The following is a 20,968-nucleotide window of genomic DNA, read 5'->3' as shown; positions in this document are numbered from 1 at the left end:
CAGAGCCGGGGGCTGTTTAATGATGTGAATGATCTGAGTCATCACTCAAACAGGCGATTCATTCGAACCTCGGCTGGAAGAAAATTTTGCAGATCGGACCCTTCGTGAATTTTAATTCAGTACCCTTGCTGTAAAGTAAGAATGATTTCAAAAAGTGAGGGAACAGAAGGAAAATCGAATATAAATCAATATTTGATGTGACTACCATTTTGCTTAAAACCAGCATCAATTCTTACACTTGCACCCTTTGTACACCTGCACAAGGTCAGGGATTTTGTAAAATTAACCAGCTATACTAAGCATGTGCTAATGATTATCAATTTCAAATGTAGGTTGAAACACGGTCAGGGAGGCTTGAAAACTGGGTGATAACTAAAACTAAAAAAAATATGAATAAAGGGCTTATTCTTATATGGAAATACCCGTGTGTGTGTAATTTACACTTGACAATTCAATTTAAATCACAAAGTTCCAAGATAGTGCTCTACCTAAAACTGAAATTTCACTAGTGCTTCAATCCACACTGAAATCTTCAGGCAGCTTAAACTCACCAAAACTAAAGGGCCTGTTTGTGAAATAAAAGGTACATTTTACATTATGGTGGCAAATTCACTCTGCAGGGGGGGACTTATCATGTAAAACTATAAAAAATATTTTATTTAACATAGTACTATGCACACAATTGTTGGTGCCCATACAATACTGGCATGACAGAGCATGAACATGTAATGGAAGCCACAGATGTTCTGCTCCGCTGTATCAGGAGTTTGTGCTCCACTGTGGTTAAACTGGAAATCCCATGAACCTGATGTAATGCCAGTGCCAAAAGGACCCGTCCCAATGCTTTTCGCCAATGGTAATCCTCAGGAGGCTTAACCTGGAGGCACCATCACATCCCTTATGAAGCATCAAATATTAACCATTTATGGGGAACCATATGGTTGGATGAGAATGAAAACAACAACCGCTCTGACAGCCTCAGATGGAGTACCACCATCAAAACACAAGCAGTCTTCTCTTGTACACACTCTCAAGTAAAATATATAGTAATTATAGTAATATAGTCATAGTGAAAATTCAGTTTTGGGTGGAGCACTTTCAATAAACATGGGAGCCTCCTTTCCCCCTTTTTTCTAATAGTACTGGGCTAGCAGCAAACAGTTTGGATAATAGAAGTTGGGTACCCCATTTTTGCTAGGCACACATTATATATGTACAAAAAGTAGCAGGCCATCAGAGTAGGAAGTGACTGACTGTAGCAGGTGACATCTGCTCTGTTTGCGAGAGGACAGGTGTACTTCATGTCTCTACATAGACTCCTCGGCTCCCAGTGCTCTCTTCCCAGTTTCCAGCACTTTTCCCGGTGGTAGGCAGGGCTTAATGCAGCCTGCAGCCAATCAGCTGCTAGCTTGGCTCTGCCCACCAACAGGAGTTCCTGTTTGCCAAGGACGGGTCCTCTTTAGCTCCAGCAGTCAATTAAGGCTCAGTTTTGCCTCATCTCTCTCTCCTGCAGCTGTCCAACAAGATGAAAGTGAGCAAAAAAGTACTTGCTGCATATATTATTAACACTGCTGGGTGGGAATTAAAGATTTACATAAATTAGAGTGATTGTAAGAGCTATTTTTTTTTATTTAAATAAAAAAGATGTTATACCTATCTGCTCTGTGCAATTGTGTGCTCAGGGGGCACTCACGTGGGTGCCAGTGGCGGCTGGTGTTTTTTTGGGGAGGGGAGCGGCTAAACAACCACCAATCAGTCGGGGTACCCCCGGCACTTACCCCATCTAGGTGGCGGCTGGATTTAGAGCTCCTACGGGTAGCTGGCGGGTTGCAGCAGCAGCTCCTGTGTCCTCCTCTCCTCAGCTTCGGCGGCAGCGGGCGTGTTGCGGGAAGTGGCTCTTGCGTCCTCTCCTCCTTGGCTTTGGCGGCTTCCATCATGTGGCTCTTCCCTCCTCCCCCTTGGCGTCCAATACGATCACCTGTCCTTTCTGTCCTATCGCAAACTAAGTCCAACTCACAAAAAAAAGAATAACGATTATGCGGTATTTACCAAAAAACATAAAATGTCCAATTCACAAATGGACCAGAGCGTTAAAAAGCATGCAATATTTATCACATGTGGTATTTGTCAAAAAACAGCCGGGGTTGGGGGACCCCCAGACTTATTTGATAAATAGTTGGTTGCTAAGCAGTGGGCCGGTAAGCTGGCTGCTCCATTCTTAACAACCAATGATTCATCAGCTGTCAGCAGGCTGCCCGACTGACAGCTAATTGTAAAAAAAGCAGACAATAAAAAATTATGAAAAAAGCAGACTCTTATCCAAGAATACAGCCCGGCAGGTTTGTCCGCCACCGCCGCTGCCCGCTAAAAATAAAACACATGGCCTTCCTCCAAAGCTGGCTGCCTCCGTTGTGTCAGCTCCCGTTGTCTGCCATTTCTTATATAGCCATAGGGTGGTGTCACCCAGAGATCTGCCCCTTGGGTCCCCTGCCCAAAGCACCCACCCCCCATGTTGGGGGCATGTGGCCTGGTATGGTATAGGAGGGATGTTCGCTCATCCCCCCCCTTTCCTGACCTGCCAGACTGCATGCTCGGATAAGGGTCTGGTATGGATTTTTGGGGGGACCCCACGCTGTTTTTTTATAATTTTTAATTGTCTACTTTTTTTATAATCAGCTGTGAGCGGGCAATCCCGCTCACAGCTGATAAGTCATCGGTTGCTAAGGACGCGGAAGACGGCTTCTCAGCCCTCTCCTTAGCAACCAGCTCAATGCGGAAAATTACTGCATTAACTAATGCGGTAATTACCACTAAATCGAACAAATACCGCATGCAGTATTTAACTACAAATTCTTAGTGGATTGAACACTTGCACAATTGTTACTGCATGTGGTATTTTACTGCATAAGATTAGCCATTATTTAACTCTTCGTGAGTCTATATGTTTTACATAGAAACAATTGCTTAACAAAATGTTTGCAGTGCAATGGTTCTGTATTCCTTGGACTTGCCTGGTATTATTCTATTAAATCTTTATATGAGTGCTGCGATATATTTGATTGCACAGGTATGTAAAAGTTACTCACGAATAGGTACTTTCCCTTTGGTATAGATTAACAGGTGAGATTTTGGGTCACATATCCAAATTTTGTTAATTTCAAAGTCGTTTTGCATTGTAGACCCTTACGCTTTTTTAACTTTATGCTTTTTTAACCTTTTAAAATGCGTTTACCATTTACTCAAAGCCTGTTTAAAACTACAGAATATATCCAATTAAGACTATCCTGTCCACAGGGTGAAAACAATTATGTGTAATTATATAGAGGGATTAGCATTCACTCCTATTACTGAAAGAGAAAAAAATAACCGATTTTCTGCAGAATCAACAAATAGTAAAACTATGGTTTGTGGGAAAAACAACTTCTGTGTTAATGTTGGTGATGGACTACTTCCTATATGTCAGTTTATATTTCACAAATAGATACACTTATAGAAAGGTATACAACACATGATGAAGAACTTTCATTATTATACCGTTTAAAAAAAATTGCGATCTATTGGTTACTAAAACTGTAAAGACTAGTTGCCATTTTCAGCTGATGATCCTAAAACTTTATATACAGTATACTGCAGTTTTGTGATGTAGTTAAGTTATAATTTGTTTTATTCTTAAATGATAATACAATACAGATCAGATTCTAATTTATTGACTATTTTTAAATCCGCCTAATTCAATATTTTGTAACATTTTTCTTTTACATTGTATGACTTTGAATAGCACTAAAAATAAAAAATAAAATTCTATTATGTTTTTGTCCTAGACAAATTGTTGAATCAGAGTGGAAAGTGTTTTATTCATTTTATTTACATAATTTGGAAGGTGTTTAAAATCAGGAACCTCAAAATAATATTTATTTTTTGAACTATATATAGAACCAAAGTTAAAACTATTTAAATATGTTTAGGTTTTATTTATTTTTATATACTATTTACACAGTATTGCTAATGCCATGGTAAAATGAAATATACAAATTTTAACAATTTTTTGCATGGACAATCCCAACAGCTGAGTTTTGTAAGATCCTTCAAACTATTTTCTTTAAAGCTTGTGTTTCTAGAGGAACAACAAAAGTTCTAGGTTTCGTATTTTGAAGCAAACCAGCATGTTTTAAATTAATTAATTTAGCACATTTTTTAAAACAAAACTATAATACCTAATTTATTTTGGTGACAGACAGTTTTGGCATCACTAGCAATCATTAGGTAATGTAGTGTGGTGACTTTGAGCCTTAACCATCAAGGTATCTGAGGCAAGAACTGGGTTTGGATGATTTGTGCTCTCCTATAGTAACCAATCAGATTCTCCAAATAATCTTCCCATGCTGTCTGATGACGACTACAAAGATTGCTACAGAGCATAGGAATTGTTTGCTCAGATTTGTCAGCCTGCTCCCTGAGAATAGGATCTGGGGGAGATTTACCAAACCTGGAGCACTCAGAATCTGGTGCAGCTGTGCATGGTAGACCATCAGCTTCTAACTTCAGCTTGTTCAATTAAGCTTTGACAAGAAGACCTGGAAACTGATTGGTTTCTATGCAGAGCTGCACCAGATTTTGTACGGTCGAGTTTTAGTAAATCCCCCCCATGGTGGCTTAACTTTGCATGCCTCAAATGAGGAGTTAAATGAGTAAAAGGTTCTTTGTGACCATGACAAGGAGATGCAAGTCTCGTTGTTGTCATTTATCTCTTGCACAACAAGAATAGCAATCAGACTAACCTATACATATGTTTGAGAGCAGTTGACAGAGGAATGTCCACTGAAGACATGATATCGCCACCCTGTTCTGCGACAACTTGAGGATCTGGTTGTTTCGGGGGGCTCCCATGAGTACTGGTCATCCTTGTTCTTCCCATTATCCCTTTGTTTTTGTTTTTTTTATTTCTATTTGCCACTTTCTTTTTTTTTTTCTTTCATTGTTCTCTCTGATATGCTTTTGTCTTTTCTATACATAATTTTATATCAGGTATTAGAAAGAGTTGTTTCCAACAATGTTAAAGAGGAAGGGCATTATGCATTTAGTAGCAGCACGCTCAGTGTGCCTGTGCGCCGTTGTCGGTGCCGTCTTTCTTGGAAATATCTCCTTAACCGTATAAGTTAAGGAGATATTTCTTGCACCTACAGGTAAGCCTTAATCTAGGCTTACCTGTAGGTCAAAGTGGTCTGTGAGGGTTTACAACCACTTTAAGGACAAGTCTCTTTCTGAGATTTGTTGTTTACAAGTTAAAATAATTTTTTTTTTGCTAGAAAAAGAACCCCAAAACATTATATATATATTATATATATATATATATATATATATATATATATATATATATATATATATATATATATATTTTTTTTTTTAACACCATAGAGAAATAAATGGTGATCATTACAACACTTTCTGTACCATATTTTTGGGAAAAAATACACTATTTTAAATTAAAAAATAAGACAACAGTAAAGTTAGCCCAATTTTTTTATATTGTGAAAGATAGTGTTACACCAAGTAAATTGATACCCATCATGTCACACTTAAAAATGTATTTTGTTTTGAGTTACATAGGAGGTCTATGTGTGATTTAAACACCGTTTTTAAATGCAGGCACTACTCACGTATGCATTCACTTCTGCATTTAAGCTTGGCGGTACGGGGCACTTTAAAAAATGTTTTTCTTTTCTTATTTATTTCGCTTTTTATTTTTACGCTGTCCTTTAAAAAAAAGTTTTTAGGTCACTTTTATTCCTATTACATCCCTTGTAATAGGAAAAAAAGCATGACAGAACCTTTTTAAATATGACATCTGGGATCAAAAAGACCTCTGATCTCATATTTACACTTAAATGCAATAAAAAAAAAAAATTTGAACAAAAAGAAAATTCTCCTTTAAGAGCTATGGGCGAAGTGACGTTTGACGTTAGGACGTGTGGACGTGTGACGTCACTTCCACCCTCCTATGCTATTGAGCCGAGCGGGGGCCATCTTCCCCTCAGGCCTTGTACACACGACCGGATCTATCCGCTGGGATTTATCCGCAGATCAGTTCCAGTGGATAGATCCGGTCGTGTGTACGGCCTAGCGGACATTTATCGGCGGATAAAAATCCAGCCGACGGATTTCAAGCGGATACAAATTTCTTAGCCTGCTAAGAAATCTATCCGCTTGAATCCTGTCCAGCGGATTGATCCGGTGGTCTGTACAGACTCACCGGATCAATCCGTCCGCTCCCCTCCCTCGCATGCGTCGTAATGATTCGACGCATGCGTGGAAGTCTTTACCTTCCAGCGTCGCGCACGTCGCCGCGTTATCGTCGCGGCGACGGCGCGACACATCACCGCTGATGGATTCTGCGCGGATTTCGATCTGATGGTGAGTACAGCCATCAGATCCAAATCCGCCAGAGGACTTATCCACTGAAAACGGTCCGGCAGACCGTTTCCAGCGGATATCCTCTGGTGTGTACGGGGCCTCAGTCCGCAAACAGCCAGGCATGGAAGAGAACCTGATCATTTTTGCGGCTACTGACGGCTCTGATAAGTGCCGGAGACGACTCTAGCGCACGGGGGGGGGGGCACACCTGTGATCTTGTGGGAAATCCACCTCAGAGACTACTTTTATCTGAAACCAGACCGCTCACTGAAGAAGAGGATACCGGGGTTATGGCAGCTAGCTGCTGCCATAATAACTGTATTCCTCTTCAAAGTGCTGACGTATATCATCATGAGGTGATTACAGTGTGCACCTTCCACCGAATTCTCCAGATCCACCACGAGTGAACACACTCCCCATAGGGGTTCAAACTCACCAGAGAGACTTTTAAACCAGGCCTTTCAACAGAGAGTATTCGTCAAAATGAAACACTGTGGTCTGCATCAGTCAAGGAGACACTTGAATATAATGGGCCTCATATGAAGTAAACAAGCAAAAGAAAGCGCACATATCGTAATTTTGTTTATTTAAAAAAAGAAATGAGCATAGAAGTGTAAAATGCTTGAACCACAAGCTGAATGCCAGGTTGTTTCCTTGTTCCTGGTTCCGCTCAGTGGAGTGCACACATCACTTCCGGCATGTCGTGTGGGTCAGGAATGGCTTTCATTCATAATAGCTTGCTTACTATTGTGATCTCTGTGATTTGTCAATGTGATCACATAGTACTGGACCATTTACAGCGGCCTTGTACTATGTGATAGTTGTAGCCAATCACAGCAATCACAATAGTAAGCAAGCTGGGTCACGATTGGCAGGTGTACAAGGGGTACAATTCCTGCTGCATCCATGAAGCTAAGCACCTCAGCAATGGCAGATGTTCACCCCTTGCCGCTGCCTCTGCAGCTAAAGGGGGTACCGGTTGATGGGTGGTGAAACTGCAGTTCAACCCTGATGTTTTACTATCCCCGAGCTCACGTGTGAAGCCCTAATAGTGCAGCCATTCACAGTTCCCCCATCACCACCTCCACAGCCACAGTGTTGCCAGACCAGTGTAGTTAGAATCAGTGTTCCTGGTTTGCCTGTTTATTGACCATGTTTCTGCCAGTTGCCTGGACCACTCCCATACCTGTTTGCTGACCATGTCTCTGCCTGAACCTGAACTGACGCATTTACATGGCTGACTGCAAGACACTAGTGCCAGCCACCCCCTGTGCACAACTGCACTTCTAGAACCAAAGGAACTATTTTCTTCTTCATTTATTTAGCCTCCTTTACTTCCTGGCCAGTGAATATGGCATTTCTGGGGTCAGCCATGTACCAGTAGGCTAGGCTTGCTTGGCTTATGGGAACTAGGACTGCTATAGGTGAGCATACACTATACTACATTTCCTAACCACACGTATAGCGGCGATCATTACAGTACATTAGTTTTGACATAATTGGATTATTTGTGTGATACACAAGACACAATGTCTAGTACATAATCAGTCCTGACAGTGAAAAAGTCTCATACGTGTGGCATCGCCATACTCAGAAGGAGTAGCAGAATGTGTTTTGAGTTGTAATTCTAAGTATGCCTATGCTGTATGTGAGAAATATCATATTAAATTGAAAACTTTGTGTAAAAAAATAAATACATTTAATTTTCATTCCGCATTTTCCAAAAACTTCTGTCAAAAAAGTGAGGTTTTCAAAAGACTCAACCTGCTTCTTAGAAAATATCTTGGGGTGTTTCCTTTTTAAAAATTTGGTTTCATTTTCTGGGTGTTTCCACTGTCTTGGTGCTCCAGGACCTCCAAAAATGTGATAGGTAGTTAGGAAATTAGATGCATAAATTAGAGCCCTTAGAAAGACGGAAGGTGGTGTTTGGGTTTTGGGCCCCTCTACAGTATGTGGCTATGCTGTGTCTGACAGATGTGGCATCCCTATATTCGGGAGGAGATTCAGAATGTGTTTTGGGGTGTAATTCTAAGTATGCCTATTATTTGTGTTAGAAATATCTTATCAATTGACAACTTTTTGTAAAAAAAATACATTTTAATTTTCTTTCCTGCATTTTCCAAAAACTTGTGGCAAAAAGTGACATTTTCAAAAGACATAATATGCCTCTTAGAAAATTCTCTTGAGTGTTTGCTTTCCATAATGTGGTCATTCCACTGTCTTGGTGCTCCAGTGCCTCAAAAAAGGAAATGATATGCATAGTTTAAGTGTAATTTATGATCCTTGAAAGGTGCTTCTTGCATTTCAGGCCCCTCAATGTGGCTTATCTGTGAAAAAGTCTTACCTGTGTGGTATCCCCATACTCGGGAGGCATAGCAGAATGTGTTTGGAGGTGTATTTCTAAGTATGCCTATACTGTGTGTGAGACATAACTTGTTAAAATTACAACTTTGTGGGGAAAAAATTTACATAATTTCTGAATTTTCCAAAAAGTTGTGAAAACAAATTACAACTTAAAAAATCTCTCCTTGCCTCTTACTAAACACACTGGACTGTCTACTTCACAAAAAGTGGTCATTTGAGGGTATTTGTACTGGCCTGGCATTTTAGGACCTCGAGAAATGAGATAAGCCGTCAGTACATCAGGACTGATCAATTTTCAAATATACTGTATATACCATAGTTTGTAAACTTTCACACAGACTACATAATATACACTGACTTGTTAATTTTACCAAAGAAATGTTGCAGAATACATTTGGAAATTAATGAAGAAAGATTATTTATTTGCTATATTTAATATCAGAAACAAAGAAAAACGATGTTTTGGTTTATATAGCAAACAAATAAAAAACAAACCCAGTGGTGATTAAATACCACCAAAAGAAAGCTCTATCTGTCTAAAAAAATATATAAAAATGTCACTTGGTTACAGCGTTGCATGACTGAGTAATTGTCATTCAAAATGTGACAGCACTGAAAACTTAAAAAGGGCCTGAGCAGGAAGGGGAGTGAAAGGGGCCCAGTATTGATGCGGTGAAGCACAATCAGAATTCTTAAGCCCTGATGAAAGAGTAGTGTGTTTGGCCCACAAAACGTACTGGCTCTATTCTGCTATGAATCGATTTTATCAATAAATTACCTCAGATGACTCTCGGACATTTGTTTGGCGGTCTAGTTGGATTATATGTGTGTGTGGATTCTCAACTCCCTTTTTCCTGAGGGTGGTCCCCAGAGCCAGTGTGCCCAGAGTTAACCACTTCCATACCGGGCACTTATACACCTTCCTGCCCAGACCAATTTTTAGCTTTCAGTGCTGTTGCACCTTGAATGACAATTGCACTGTACCCAAACTAAATTTTTATCATTTTGTACCCACAAATAGAGCTTTCTTTTGGTGGTATTTGATCACCTCTGGGATATTTATTTTCTGCAAAAAAAATAAAAAAATTACCAAAAATTTAGAATTTTTTTTTTTGTTTCTGTTATAACACATTGTAAATAGGTATTTTTTCTCCTTCACTGATGGGCACTGATGGTACTGCACTGACGGGCACTGATAAGGCGGCACTGATGGGCACCGATGAGGTGGCACTGATGTGGTGGCATTGATGGGCACTAATATGCGGCACTGATGGGCGGCAAGGATGGGCACTGATAGGCGGCACAGATAGGCGGCATGGATGGGCTAGGATAGGCGGCACGCATGGGCACGGATAGCTGGCACAGATGGGCACAGATAGGCGGCCCGGCTGGGCATGGATAGGCGGCACGGACGGGCACGGATAGGCGGCACGGACGGGCACGGATAGGTGGCACGGACGGGCACGGATAGGCGGCATGGATGGGCACTGATAGGCGGCATGGATGGGCACTGATAGGTGGCACGGATGGGCATAGATGGGCACTATTGTATGTGTTGTACTAATGGATGCCAATCAGTGCCAAACAATGCCTGCCAATCAGTGATGCCCATTGTGGGCATTGATTGGCATTCATTGCGGCACTGATTGGCATCCATTTTCTGTGTCCTCCTCATCCCTGGTGGTCTAGGGTGGCATCCTTTATTTTTATTTTTTTTAATTTCTTGTGGTCTATATGGCCATCCCTGGTGGTCCAGTGGGCATCCACGGGGGGGGGCTGTGCTGATGATCGATCAGCACAAACCCCCCCTGTCACAGGAGCAGCCGATCGGCTCTCCTCTACTCGCGTCTGACAGACGCGAGTGAGGAAATGCCGATTACCGGATTTTCCTATTTACATCGTGATCAGCCGTGATTGGACACGGCTGATCACGTGGTAAAGAGTCTCCGTGAGAGACTCTTTACCTTGATCGGTGTTGCGGGGTGTCAGACTGACACCCTGCAACATTGATCGCCGCGATGCGCGCCCCCGCGTCATATGACGTCCAGTCAGGATTCTACAACCACTTTGCCGCCGTCAATCTGTCATTGGCGGGCGGCAAGTGGTTAATTTCAGTGACCCTTAAGCCTAGTACACATGGGCCGAATGTTGGGTGACATTGGCAGGTTCAATAGAAACCGGCCAAGATTCGGCCTGTGTGTACTGGAGTCAATCCAAGAGAAGCCGGCCGACTTCTGTTGAAGGGGCATGACCAAAGAAGGTCTGCTGACCGACTCCTATTCAGCGCTCTCACTGACCAAAATGTTCTGGCGAGTAAAATAGTTCAGGAGGGGAGATCGCTGTACTAACGTTGTATAGTTATTACAGCGGCTCTGAACTGAGCAGTCAGTTTCTTTCTGTTCAACCCACTGGGTTAAATGAAAAAAAAAAACTAGTAGTGTGTACCAGGCTTTATAAAATCCAAATCCAGTGCCCTTTTTATTCTTGAGTTTGATCTCACAACTTTAATCAGCTTTAATTCTATTGACAGCTATGACTAAGCACTAGTTCCAGTGCGAAACGCGTCAGAGCCAGGTTTTGTTTTATTTTTGCTGTGACTTGTAGAGCTGTCCTTTTAATAAAGGCTACAATTTGTTCAGAGTGCGGCTGTTCAGAGACATCTTTTGTTCCTGCTTTACGTTAGCCAGTCTTATCGTAGCCCTAGGAACGGGAATCTTTCTTTGTCCCTAAAGGTGGGACACAAGTGTATTGTGACCCTACTGAGGTGTAAGGTCATAAACCACAGGTGAGAGTGGAGGAAGCACAAATTGCATGCAGTTTTTTGCACGAAGGGGTGAATAAACATTGCAAGTTGAAAACTGAAGACTGGGAAATTTTGGTGTATTGGATTTTTTAGCACAGATTTGAATTAGATTGATGAGACTTTGTATGGACTTATGAGCAAACTTTGGTTTTGTTTTTTTGATTTATCATTCACTTTTTTTTCTTGTTTTTTCCTTTTTACCTTAGGAGTGCGACACTAATAAGATATGGATGCATTTAGCTCTTATCTGCTGCATAGCCTCTGCCTTAGTTTTGTCATTATTGACCCAGTTTTGCATTGCTTTAAATAAGAACTATTGTTATAGCACTTGGTAATGTTCTGATTGGTGGCCCGGTTGACCTCAAAACGCACTATTATATACTGGCTGTAGCTCCATCTTTTTTTGAAGTCTAAATCATGGGTGCTCCTGTGGATGGGGGAATAATCTGTCTATATTATGAATGAACAATCAGGACGACTTGTTTGTCAAAGCGGTTGTAAACCGCTGAAAAAAAATAAAATAAGAAACTCTGCAAGACAATGGCATAATGTGCTTGTATGCATCGCATTCTAGCACATTATAAAATTCTCACCTTGGAACGAAGCCCTCTCAGCGCCGATCAGTCACCGCTGAGAGGGCTGACATCTTCTCCCGTCCTTTCTTCTGGGATCGCGGGCTCCAATCAGTGCCATCTGTCAATGCCACATGTCAGTGCCAGTCAGTGCTACCTGTCAGTACCAGTCAGTGACAATGCTACCTGTCAGTGCCAATCAGTGCAACCTGTCAGTACTACGTGTCAGTGCCAATCAATGCCGCCTTTTAGTGCCAACCAATGCCACCTATCAGTGCCCATCAGTGCCAATCAGTGATTCCAATCAGTGTTGCCTATCAGTGCCACCTGTCAGTGCCAAACAGTGCCTCCTATCAGTGACTATCAGTGCCAATCAGTGCTGCCTATCAGTGCCAATTAGTGCCTCCAATCAGTGCAACCAGTCAGTGCCCATACGTGCCAATAAGTGCTGCCTATCAGTGCCCATCAGTGCTGTCAATCAGTGCCACCTGTCAGTGCCATTCAGTGCCACCTATCAGTGCTGCCAATCAGTGCTCATCAGTGCCGCCTATCAGTGCTGCCAATCAGTGCTCATCAGTGCCACCTATCAGTGTTCATCAGGGTTGGCTATCAGTTCTGCCTTTCAGTGCCCATCAGTGCTGCCCATCAGTGCCACTAAATGCTGCCAATCGGTGCTACCTATCAGTGCCAATCAGGGCCCATCAGTGCAGCCTATCAGTGCTGCCAATCAGTGCCACTTATCAGTGGCCATCAGTGGTGCCTATCAGTGCCAATCATTGCTGCCAATCAGTGCAAAAGTGCAGGGATGGGGAGATGAACTCAGCAGACAGGCACATTGTCCATGGGGTGCCGGCCTGGTGGGGCACAACTGAAATCTGTTGATGTTTATTAATGCCACATGCCGATCTTTAGAATAATAGGTAATCACCACACTACTATTTACAATAATCTACTGGAGGTAAAATAAAAAAAGTGTCAGTAAAAGGCCTGCTACTAAGTATTGTTATGTGTTCCCACACAACAATAATGGTGGAACCCTCTAATGTATGAAAATCTCAATAAACTTCAATATTACCACAATACCGGTCTCTGTGATATGTAACACATATAATACACATCACACTGAAAATAAGACATACTGGGCTAGATTCACATAGATTAGCGGATCTTTAGATCCGCGTAATCTATGTGATTTACGATCCGCCGGCGCACTTTTGCGAAGGCTAGTGCAGTATTCACAAAGCACTTACCTCCAAACTTGCGCCGGCGGATCGTAACTCCCCCGGCGAAATTCAAATTCCGCGGCTAGGGGGAGTGTACAATTTAAATCAGGCACGTTCCCGCGCCGATTTAACTGCGCATGCGCCGCCGGCGATATTTCCCAGTGCGCATGCTCCAAATGACGTCGCTAGGACGTCATTGTTTTCGGCGGCAACGTAAATTCCGACCATCCGTATTCCCGACCGACTTACGCAAACAACGTAAAAATTTGAAACTCGGGAACGACGGCCATACTTAACATTAGCTACCCCTCATATAGCAGGGGTAACTATCCGCCGGAAAAAGCCAAACGCAAACGACGTAAAAAAAAAGCGACGGGCGGGCGTTCGTTTCTGAATCGGCGGAAATCGGAATTTGCATATTCCTTGCGTAAAAAACCGAAGCGACACCTAGCGGCCGGCGGGATATTGCAGCCTAAGATCCGACGGTGTAAGTCACTTACACCAGTCGGATCTAAGGGAGATCTATGCGTAACTGATTCTTATGAATCAGTCGCATAGATCGGACTGTCGGATCTCAGAGATACGACGGCGTATCAGGAGATACGCCGTCGTATCTCTTTGTGAATCTGGCCCATTGTATAAGGCCCCTTTCACACGGGCGGACCGTTAAGGTCCGCCTGTCAGTTTTTTTGGCGGACCTGAACGTGCACTTTATACAACTCTATGGAACGTCGGATGTCAGCGGTGACTGGGATGTCATTAAAGTTCATGTGCGTAAAGGCAGGCGTCCCAATACTTTTGACAATATAGTGTGTGTGTATATATATATATATATATTCACACACACAAACGTGTGTTTGAGCTTTGGGTGCACACCCTAATGCAAGAGGCTGCGCACGCCCATGCTCACATGGCTGCTCGTAAACTGCAAACAGGACTTCTTATGGCTTTCGTTCAACAATGGCTTTCTTCTTGCCACTCTTCCATAAAGGGGAGATTTGTGGAGTGCACAACTAATAGTTGTCCTGTGGACAGATTCTCCCAAATGAGCTGTGGACCTCTTGGAGTTTCCATGGGCCTCTTGGATGCTTCCCTGATGAATGCTCTCCTTGCCCGGCCTGTCTGTTTAGGTGGATGGCCATGTCTCGGTAGGTTTGCAGTTGTGCCATACTCTTTTTATTGTCGGGTGATGAATTTAAAAGTGCTCCGTGAGATGTTCAAAGCTTGGGATATTTTTTTTATAACCTATCCTTGCTTTAAACTTCATAACAACTTTATCCCTGACCTGTCTGGTGTGGCCTTCATGATGCTGTTTGTTCTCTAAGGTTCCCTAACAAACCTCTGAGGGCTTCACAGAACAGCTGTATTTATACTGAGATTAAATTACACACAGGCAGACTCCATTTACTAATTAGTAAATACTTACTAATTAGGTCACTTCTGGAGGCAATTGGTTCCACTAAATTTTAGTTAGGGGCATCAGTAAATGAGGCTGAATACAAATGAACGCCACACTTTTCACATATTTATTTGTAAAAAAAGTTGAAAACCTTCCACCTCAAAATTATGTGCCACTTTGTGTTGGTCTATCACATAAAATCCCAATAAAATACATTAATGTTTTTTGGTTGTAACATGACAAAATGTGGAAAATTTCAAGGGGTATGAATACTTTTTCAAGGCACTGTATAAGCTAACCAAGGTCTATAAAAACAATATAAAAATAACTATTGAACAATTGCCAGGAAGATAAACATAAATAGCTAGATTCAGGTACAGTTACGACGGCGTATCAGTAGATACGCCGTTGTATGTCCGAATCCCCGCCGTCGTATATTTAAGCGTATTCTCAAACTGAGATACGCTTAAATGTTGCTAAGATACGACCGGCGTAAGTCTCCTACACCGTCGTATCTTAGCTGCATATTTATGCTGGCCGCTAGGGGCGTGTACGCTGAGATACGCCTAGAATATGTAAATCAGCAAGATACGCCTATTCACAAACTTACGCACGCCCGTCGCAGTAAAGATACGCCGTTTACGTAAGGCGTTTTCAGGCGTAAAGATAAACCACCAAAAAGATGGCACAGCCAATGATAAGTATGGACGTCGGAACAGCGTCGCATTTTTGACGTTTTATGTCGTTTGCGTAAGTCGATTCAGAATAGGGATGGGCGTAGGTTACGTTCACGCCGAAAGCATTGACTATTTGCGACGTGATTTGGAGCATGCGCACTGGGATACGTCCACGGACGGCACATGGGCCGTTCGTTCGAAGCGTCATTTACGCGGGGTCACGATTAATTTCCATAAAACACGCCCACCTCCACATTTGAATTAGGCGGGCTTACGCCGGCCAATTTACGTTACGCCGCCGCAACTTACGGAGCAAGTGCTTTGTGAATACTGCACTTGCCTCTCTAAATTGCGGCGGCGTAACGTAAATAACATACGCTACGCCCGCACAAAGTTAAGCCGCCCTACCTGAATCTGGCTAAATATTTATAAAAATGCGTTGGAATTAGAAAAATGTGCAAACACATTTATTGCAAGCAAGATTCCTGTGTATAGCTCACATTGCTCAGATAATGGTCCTGTTGTATGGAGTAGCTTTCAAAACATATGAGAAGCGATCCTTTCTGCAGACAGCAATAACACAGGGTACCAGCAGAGGGCAGCAACTTGTTAAAAATAGATGAGGTTGGCTAGAAATAAAATACAATGACAGATGTGCAGACTGGGTTATATTTATACAAACTATTACAGTTTAGCAGTAGAGCAGCATTTTCAGACAATAACAAGGTAAACAAGTCAAAGGCCGTTACTTTTGTAAAATATATACTCTACGTATAATTGCCTCAATCCTCTTATTACATAAGGCAGGGCAAAGGGCAATGACAAAAACAATGTGGTTATGACAATGTGTGAAGTGCAACTCATTACATTCACTACAAGTAACACATTCAGACTACTGAAAGGAACAGAATGGAGTTTGAATTATTAGTATGTTAATTTTTAATGTAAAGCGTTAATATAAAATTATTTTAGCAATAAATACAGAGATTTAGCTGTTTGCTATATCATTCTTATACTATGGACATCTTGATGTGACAGTGAAAATATACATATATGGGGCCAGATTCTTGTATAACGGCGTAAAACTCGGCAGGGGTAACGTATCTGATTTACGTTACGCCGCCGCAAGTTTTACAGGCAAGTGCTTGATTCACAAAGCACTTGCCTGTAAAGTTGCGGCGGCATAGCGTAAATCCCCCGGCGCAAGCCCGCCTAATTCAAATGATCCGGGTAGGGGGCGTGGATCATTTAAATTAGGCGCGTTTCCCTAAAATGTCCCGACGTGCATTGCGCTAAATGACGTCGCAAGTACGTCATTGGTTTCGACGTGAACGTAAATGGTGTCCAGCCCTATTCACGGACGACTTACGCAAACGATGTAAATTTTTAAATTTTGACGCGGGAACGACGGCCATACTTAACATTGGCTGCGCCTCATATAGCAGGGGCAACTTTACGCGTCGCAAATCTTACGTAAACGTTGTAACTTCACTGCGTCGGTCGGGCGTACGTTCGGGAATTTGCGTATTTTGCTAATTTGCATACTCGATCGGGAAAACGACGTCGGCGACACCTAGCGGCGAAAAAAAAAAATGCATTTAAGATCCGACAGCGTAAGAGCCTTTTGCCTGTCGGATCTAATGGTTATCTATGCGTAACTGATTCTATGAATCAGGCGCATAGATACGACGGGCGGACTCAGAGATACGAAGGCGTATCAGGCGATACACCGGCGTCTCTCATTTGAGAATCTGGCCCATGATGTATATAAAGTGTGTCCTTGCTAGCATTTAAAATGCCTATAAACTGTAAGAGACGGACATTTTTCAGAGAATTAGGAAGGCAGTAAATATTTAACTTTCCCAGTGGCTGAGCTGCCGAACTCCGCTTTAATCACTAATACTGGAAGTGTCGCTCTCCTGGCTCCCCCACAGCTCTCATTGGTTTCTCCCTCTGTCCTTGTGTAACTACAGGAAGAAACTGGTGATGTGTGGTCAGGGAATGGAACAAGCGAGAGCTGTGGGCGACTCAGGAGACTGACACTCCCAGAAGTGTCAATTTCCAAGAGGACTTCATAGGACAAGTTGTAGTAGTCAAATTCGAGTTTGATGTGTCAAACTCTTAGGCGCCTTTCACACGGGTGGCTGTTTTGCCGCAGATAAAAGCATGTTTATGTTTTGCTGGAATTAAAGACTCCAGGCACAGCGATTAGCTGCATTTGTACAGTGCTTTTAGCTGCGGTTGCGTTTAGCTGCGGCACGATATTGAACAAGGATCCGACTTGGATCCCTGCCAATACCAAGCACTGCGTTTGGTATGAATCTTGAGGGGGAACTCCATGCCAAATTTCAAATAAAAAACTGGCATGGGTTCCCCCTACAAGAGCATACCAGGCCCTTGGATCTGCTATGGATTTTAAGGAGACACCCCGTACGCTGAAAAAATGGCGTGGGGTTACCCCCAAAATCCATACCAGACCCGTATCCAAGCAGCAGCCCGGCCAGTTAGGAAAGGGGTGGGGATGAGCGAGCGCCCCCCCTCCTTAACCGTGCCAGGCCGCATGCCCTCAACATGGGGGGGTAGGTGCTTTGGGGCAGGGGGGGCGCCCTGTGGCCCCCCGACCCAAAGCACCTGTCCCCATGTTGATGAGGACAGGGCCTCTTCCCGACAACCCTGGCCGTTGGTTGTCGGGGTCTGTGGGAGGGGAGCTTATCGGAATCCGGGAGCCTCCTTCGATGTCTTCTGCGGGGGGGGTGTCTTCACCGCCGTCTGGTTCTCTTCCCCGGGGGGAGGGCGCTTTCTTCTTTAGATCTTTTACAGCGGCCCCCCTCCCGGGCTTCTTCTTCAACGTCTTCGGCACGGGGGTGCCCGGGCTTCTGTCGCCTTCTTCTTCACTTCTTCTTCGATGTTGACACGTCGCTTCCTCCCGCTGTAATGCCGTGTGCGCGGCTCGCACCGATTTATATAGGCATCTAATGACGTCACAGCCCCATCATGCTCCGGGTGCACGGAGCATGATGGGACTGTGACGTAATAAGAGGCCTATATAAATCGGTGCGAGCCACGCACACGGCATTACAGCGCTTTTCTGTCTGTTACAGCGTGATGAATGTGCTATCTCCATTACGAACACTAGTTTTACCAGAACGAGCGCTCCCGTCTCATAACTTGCTTCTGAGCATTCGCGTTTTTTTTACGTCGTTAAAGCCCACACACGACTATTTTCTATGAAGTTAAAAACAACAACGTTAAAAACTACGTAAAAATTTAGAGTATGTTCTAAATTTTTAATGGACATTTTTTACGTCATGAAAAATGCTCTGGAGCCCACACACGATCGTTTTTAATGACATTAAAAAAAAAATCATTTTTTACATCCCGAAAAACGGTCGTGTGTACGCGGCATTAGTGGGAACCAAAGGCTAGTGGAGATCACTATCTTTAATAGCAGGGGGGCCCACTATGTCAATTACAGTAATTTCCACAAGGATGGGCCAGGTATGGTATACACATACTTCAGGTGAAATACAGGACTCCCTGAAAACATGTCTTGTGGCTGTTTAAGATGCACAATAAGGAGGCACTTGAGGAAAGATGAGCTGCATGGTCGAGTCGCCAGAAGAAAGCCATTACTACACAAGTGCCACAAAGTATCCCACTTACAATACGCCAAACAGCACAGAGACAAGCCTCAAACCTTCCGGCACAAAGTCATTTGGAGTGATGAGACCAAAATTTTGTTTTTTGGCCACAACCATAAACATTACATTTGGAGAGAAGTCAACAAGGCCTATGATGAAAGATACACCATTCCTACTGTGAAACACGAAGTTGGATCGCTGATGTTTTGGGGATGTGTGAGCTACAAAGGCACAGGAAATTTGGTCAAAATTGGTGGCAAGATAAATGCGGTATGTGAGCAAAAAATACTGGAGGAACATTTTCATTCATCAGCCAGGAAGCTGCCCATGGGACGTAGTTGGACAATGATCCAAAAGACAAGGCCAAGTCAACCTGTCATTGGCTACAGCAGAATAAAGTGAAGGTTCTGGAGTGACCATCTCAGTCTCCTGACCTCAAAATCATTGAGCCACTCTGGGGAGATCTCAAATGTGTAGTTCATGAAAGACAGCCCAATAATTTACAGGAACTGGAGGATTTTTGCCAAGAATAATGAGCATCTTTACCATCTGAGAAGATAAAGAGCCTCGTCCACAAATACCACAAAAGACTTCAAGCTGTCATTGATGTTAAAGGGGGCAATACACTTTATTAAGAACTGGGGTATGTAAACTTTTGATCAGGGTCATTTGGGTAGTTTCTGTTGCCATTATGATGTAAAAAGAGTAAACACAGTTGATTGATAATAAATGACTTCAGCCAAACACTAACCATGAGTGAAAGAAAAGTTTTTGTGTTATTCATATTCTCTGAAAAATGGCCAATAAATCATAAATTCTGCCAGAGTATGTAAACTTATGAGTACAACAGTATACCACTTTTAGAAGTAAAAAAAAGCACCTTGGAAACCCAAGCCTGTATGTATGGTGTGCTTTTTTTTATCTTGAATGTGAAATTTTTTGGGAAATGGGTTTGCACTTTGACAAATGACCTCTAGGGGGTGACTTTGTCAAAGCTTTGCAACATCAATGAACTTGCTTAGCTTCAAACAGTCAATGGGCTAAAGGTGAAACATAAAATAAATATTACAAGTAAGCTTGCATAATACCATGTAACTTACATTTCTTTCTACGGTAATTCATAGAAGCAAAGGAAACTGAATTATTTATAATTTATTTTTAGAAAACTGACATGGGTATGTAACTTTTCACGTTGCGTTTTTTATGATTACATTTTGTGTTATAAACAGTGACCATTTCTTTACATTTTACTTTTATTTATTTTTTTATATTTCTATTTCTAACATATAATAGTAGATAGATAGATAGATAGATAGATAGATAGATAGATAGATAGATAGATAGATAGATAGATAGATAGATAGATAGATAGAGATAAGCTGGCTATACACAGAGCAAATTGTGTCTGGTTCCTGATGACTGGATGAAATTTGAGCTATGGGTGACTTTGTTGACACAACGGTCCCACTCGAGATTTTTTTATCTAAAACTCAAAGGAGTCGGCAGAACTTTTTTGGCCGAACAATGACTGCATTCTATTAGATGGAGCCACTCTTCAGATTTCCTGACAGCCGTGGGTGCCAGATATTACCATACAATATCCGACAAGGTGTAGCCTTCAACTTTACTGTTTAATATGGATGAGGGAATCTAAAAAGAGATCTTACAGTGTATGACCAGAGATAGAAAGAGATAGAGAGATTGATAGACAGATATGTACTGTCCTTTAAATAGCATTTCTTAACCTTTTCTCAGTAGTGGCACTTTTTTAATGTATGAAAAATCCTGAGACTCTCCAGTCAAAAAGAGTAAATGCTACTTACGAATGGGAAATTTTTCGCAGCGTTATGTATGTATATATTTGTACCATGTGTCACT

General features: G+C 42.4%; 1 long non-coding RNA gene across 1 annotated transcript in view; it reads right to left on the bottom strand.

Moving 5' to 3' along the window:
• Positions 1 to 1,783: 1,783 nt before the first annotated feature.
• Positions 1,784 to 20,968, bottom strand: part of LOC120920835 — a 46,740-nt gene continuing 27,555 nt past the window's right edge. Inside the window, exon 4 of the long non-coding RNA XR_005744785.1 lies at positions 1,784 to 2,012. This is a non-coding gene — a long non-coding RNA (uncharacterized LOC120920835). The remainder of the gene's footprint in view (positions 2,013 to 20,968) is intronic.

The sequence above is a fragment of the Rana temporaria genome, chromosome 13 (genome assembly GCF_905171775.1).
Source record: "Rana temporaria chromosome 13, aRanTem1.1, whole genome shotgun sequence".
NCBI classification, from domain to species: Eukaryota; Metazoa; Chordata; class Amphibia; order Anura; family Ranidae; genus Rana; species Rana temporaria.
Note: the sequence above shows the minus strand (reverse complement) of the source record. Positions and strands in the feature narration are given on the sequence as shown.